This window comes from Dendroctonus ponderosae, unplaced genomic scaffold (assembly GCF_020466585.1).
Source record: "Dendroctonus ponderosae isolate FM_Combo_2020 unplaced genomic scaffold, Dpon_F_20191213v2 Dpon_F_20191213_3, whole genome shotgun sequence".
Lineage (NCBI taxonomy): Eukaryota > Metazoa > Arthropoda > Insecta > Coleoptera > Curculionidae > Dendroctonus > Dendroctonus ponderosae.
Genome location: NW_026018508.1, coordinates 13,038,573 through 13,043,627, shown reverse-complemented (window position 1 = coordinate 13,043,627; position 5,055 = coordinate 13,038,573). Strand labels below are relative to the sequence as shown.

Below are 5,055 nucleotides of genomic sequence, written 5' to 3'. Positions count from 1 at the left end.
AAAAACATGCTACAATGCGAAAAGTATTAAGTAATGCTGAACGCCAAACACGATTTCGTGCTAAAAAAGGAGCATTAAGTAATAGATCAACTCAAAGTAGCTTTCATCAACCACGAACTAGTGCTGAACGTCAAAGATTATACGAAGCAAATAAGAAATTACGACAAAAAAATACAGAAACTCAAGAAGAAGAGTTTACAACATCTCGTTAAAGAATCTTAAATGTTGCAAGTAAAAAAGATATTTTACATTCAAAAGGAAATTAAATGAAATTTTACCTATTCCTGATCCATTTATAAATTATTAGACTAGAACAACAATATTAAAATTATAAAATAAATGTATTATTGCCATCATGCGTTAAACAAGTTCAATATTTTATGGTTTCTATTAATTTATGAAGTTATCACTTCTGTCGAGCGTCCCGTGACGCACACCATTTTTTTTTACTTTGACGGTTTCGTACACTAGACCCAAGTAACACGAGCTTGTTATCACACGTTTGAAAGTATGAGATTCACCAATTGACAGCTCTTAAGGAGTCTCGGCAGTATTGTTGCAAAATTAATCCTTAAAAGCCATTCTTTCGACCCCTAGAGAAACTTTAGATTACTTAGGGGAGCGTCGCCTTAACACTTAGTCATAGTACTTACACTTTACATTAGTGTTGATCCTTTTTTGGAACTAAAAGAAGCTTTTAAGACTAATGCAGCAGTAAAAGCATTAGGTTTCTGGAGCAATTCGTTATTCTCTCAAATGGCGCTCTGATGTAGGTACCCTACGTGTACGAAAGGTGTAAGTGAAGTGTCTGTTGAAATATTGAAATAAATAAAAATCCATTTCCAGATGTAATCTATGGATGTGTTGCACTATTGACTATTGAATTAAACATTGTTTTCCTGCCTTGATTACAATTCGTCAAAACTACAGGCTTCGAGGTGTGGCACTTGCGTTATACAGAGTGATTCAAAATTGGCGTCATTCCTATTAAGGGTATATAGGGACCCACTTCGAGAGTACGAGAAAAAAGAAAGAAAATCGAATATCAACTATGTTGTTATTAAGCATTATTTTGAAAAGGCCCCACGTTTGATTGGAAGCCTATTGGACTACTTAAGCATTCCAAAAGGAAAATTTCGATCTTTTTGTCAAATTACGAAAATTTTTGATATTAAAAAAGTGCTCTTCTACAATTTTTTGATGAAAAGTCAAAGTGGCAATGATGTTTTTTGTGATTAACAGATAGTGACAGGTAGACAGCCTTTGTCAATAATGACAAGCATTCGTCAAACTGTGACTTATTTTGAAGCTCCTTTCACAAAATGTAAACCAACAGCGAATTTGCGAATATGCAAATATGCGATTAGTTATGGGAAAAATCTAAAGATGCTCGCCTTCCAGACCTGGTGGAACTGGTATTGGAGATTATTGCAGCTGAGCCTTCCAGGAGAACTTGAAGCATTGCACAACAACTGCATTTTCCCAAACACCGGATACTTAATTGTCGCGATAACTCCCCCGAGGAAGGGCCTACATTCCTACCATGTATGTAATATGCACAGGACACTGGAACACATTAAATCTCTGATCTTCCCAACACCGGTTCAAATTGAGCAGCAGTTAATTAACCGAACACGAGAATCTGCTCAAAATATGAGCCCAGGCTGAAAGTGATTGAGACACAAAGATGTTTGGAGTGAAACGGGCAGAACTTCTTGCTCTTGGGAATACTTCTTGTGTTTTAACAACAGAATTGTAGTTTATTTGATCAATAATATTGATCAATGAGACATAACCTTTAACAGGTGGTTTTGGATGACAGTTGTGACTTATTTAGGTATATCACTCAAATGCCCCAAAAAGATGGCAGCACTCGGGGGCTGTTTGGTAGCAGCACTGACTGCAAGGTGACATCGTCTCTTTTATTTTCTTTGCTTCATGTTTATCCATGGTTACCGGAGTTTTTAATAATTACACTAACAGGTATTTACGTAATGCTAATTAGGCAGATTACCTGGAAAAACACTGTTGCCATCCTTCTAATCTAGTTTTTTGCAAATATCTGAGTTGTTAATAACATTTAATTTTTTTACATTTTTTTCTGTACTCCCAAGACAACACCTCCAGAGGAATGACGCCAATTTGGAATCACCATGTATGGTCTTGTAGAGACAACTGAGAAAAAAATCGCAAATAAGCGTTTCGAAACCAGACAGCCGGCATTTCCCTTGAATTTAATTAGTTAAACCGATTCGAAAATCTAATATCCAAGTTCTCTTTAGCGCCCCAAAATATTAATAACGTCAAAAGTGTGTATTAAGTTTACGGACGTAAACGAAGTGAAATTTTAATGGAAAAAGTAAATTTTCTCGGAGGATAATTTCATTACGAAGACGAGAAACAAAGTTTATAATGTGCGCCGCGGCTCATCAATATGCTTTTTAATGTAATTTGCCCGGTTTCTTGGGCAATTAATGCTTTGCGGCATTAAATTTATTACATGAAACAATAATTTCGGATTGTATTTGAATACGGATATTAGAAGCGAACGAAGAGGGCGATGCGGCACAATACGTTAAGTACACTTTTCAAACTGCAATCTTGATGGACGGCTGAGTAACAGGAAGTTAATTAATGCAAAAGAATGATTGAACTACAGTGGAAAAACAGCCGATGTAATTGTAAACTTTTAATATGTTTTCGACAAGCTTGTTATGAAGTTGTTTCTTTTTGAGTGTCATTTTGAGCACAGCTAACGAATATCCAGTTGCTCAAGCGCAACTGGCCGGTAAAATCGTCACCGGTTAATAGCTTTCGACCATACTTCCGAAAACAGAATGGATGGTGAGTTTGAGAGTAATTAAAATAACTTAATAATGATTAAAGTTGTAAGAGTAGATAATTACTCAGTTGGTGGTTTGCGAGCGAGATGCTTCGCTGCAATTAGATGAGAATGCAAGGGGAATTTCGCTTTTAACTTATTGCTGGATAAACGGGAAAATTGAGGAATGGTGTTTCGAAACAGAATCGCCGAGTTAACCAGTTATTAAGTGGCTATTTTGCTCCACTATTTGTTCATCTTTTAGTAGGTTCATCCGACATTAAACGTGTGCTTTTCTTTCTTTTCAGTTATTCCGTGGTAGCCGGGCGCTGTCAGGACGTGCAATAAAAAGAAGCATTTCCACTGATTGGCATTTTTGGTTCGGTCTTCCCAGCATATCGATTTCAGTGATAACAGACGAAAAAAAAAACAATTTTCAGTAAACGAAACTAAAAGCAATCCCATCCAGGGCGACGATTATGCGAATTAATGTAGTAACTTTGCATTGATGGTGTGGTTTATGTAATTTTGATTTTGATTTACAATCTTCAAAAATTGCATATGTGTACATACATGTATTATGAGACAAAAGGCAACAATTGCGTGAATCAAAAAATCACTCAAAATCCATATTGACTGGCAAAGCTCCTACATTAACTTGAGTAACAGTTCTGGACAAGTTAAAAAGCGCTTTTTTCAAAAAGAAGTATTTTGATAAAAAGACGATATTTTGAGGAGTTTGTCAATTACACCAATGAAAGTGTTGCACATATGTATGCTCACTCAGTGATTTTTTTGCAACAAACGTGTGGTTGCTTGGAGAGATCGACAAAACGCGAACTCTTCAACACCAGCAATTGCGAATTTGATTTGGTATGTTGTTGTTATTTTTGTAAATATTAAAGTATTGTTAATTCTGATGAATTATTTCGTCTTTTATTTGTTTTCATTTGTACCTTAGAAGCAGTGTTTTTTTTCAGGGTTTTTTAGTCACAATAAAACTGGACTTTTTCAATTTGAGAACTTTCTGATGCAATAAAAACACTCTATGGTTGGTGTTACTCAACTACGAATTTATGCAGTTTTACTTAACWGTTTGATTAAATTTCCGAAATGGCTGGTTGATTCACTGTAATCGGTTAGATGAAAAAAAAAACCATTACCGTAAACTAATTCCTAATTCGCCATAATATCCGATAAAAAAAATTTAAACGCCCCCGGGTTCGACGAGCATAATTGATGGATCCCATAAAAGCCGATGTAAAAGCCGAATTTCCTAATTGAGAACGGGAAGAGGATCAATTTCTGCTTTATGACGGGTGTGAAGTTTGATATAGGAAAGCAATATCACGGATTACTTTCCTTGATGAGAAATGAAAATCCAAAGCACATTAAGGAAATTGGCACTGCTTTTATATTAATGTTAATTGCGCGCGTTGGATCAATTTCAATTTGATCAGCGGGGTGTGCTTGGATTAGAGTATGGGTTGGGTCGCCACCACCCTTAAATACAGGGTGATTCAAAATTGGCCTCATTCCTCTGAGGGGTGTCTTGGGAGTACAGAAAAAATTGTAAAAAAATTAAATGTTATTAGAAACTCAGATATTGGCAAAAAACTAGATCAGAAGGATGGCAACAATGTTTTTCAAGGTAATCTGCCTAATTAACATTACCGAAATACCTGTTCCTTCATAATTATTAAAAACTCCGGTAACCATGGATAAACATGAAGCAAAGAAAATAAAGGAGACAATAACATGCGTTGAGGTTAAGATAACGATGTCACCTTGCCGTCAGTGCTGCGTCAAAACAGCCCATCTGTTAATGACAAAAAACATCATTGCCGCTTTGACTTTTGATCAAAAAATTGTAGAAGAGTACTTTTTTAATACAGTTGAGTCCGCATATAACGAACTTGAAAAATGAACTAAAACTGGTTCGTTATATCCGTAGTTCGCTATAAGCGAATAATAATACAAAAACACGTGGTGTATTTTATTTCGTTATTTTTACATATAGTAGTAGAAGTTAGTAGGTATGACTAAAAAGGACACAAAAAGATAAACAAAATTTAATTTGAAATCTAGTTCATAAAGTCTGTAATTTTTGTTTGTACATTTCTGCTGCAAAAATAGATGTTTTTTATGTAGTTTTCAAGATCACAAAATTACTTGCAGATATCATTAGGAACTTGACGTGATTGTAGAAAATTCCGAGTTTCAGACACTTTTTT

The 5,055-nt window shown here is 35.3% G+C and overlaps 1 protein-coding gene across 1 annotated transcript in view; it reads left to right on the top strand.

Moving 5' to 3' along the window:
• The window catches only part of LOC109537468 (LIM domain only protein 3), a gene marked incomplete in the record, with an annotated part of 83,888 nt that extends 80,140 nt beyond the window's left edge, over window positions 1–3,748 (top strand). Inside the window, 1 exon segment of the mRNA XM_048664927.1 lies at window positions 3,130–3,748.
• Window positions 3,749–5,055: the final 1,307 nt, after the last annotated feature.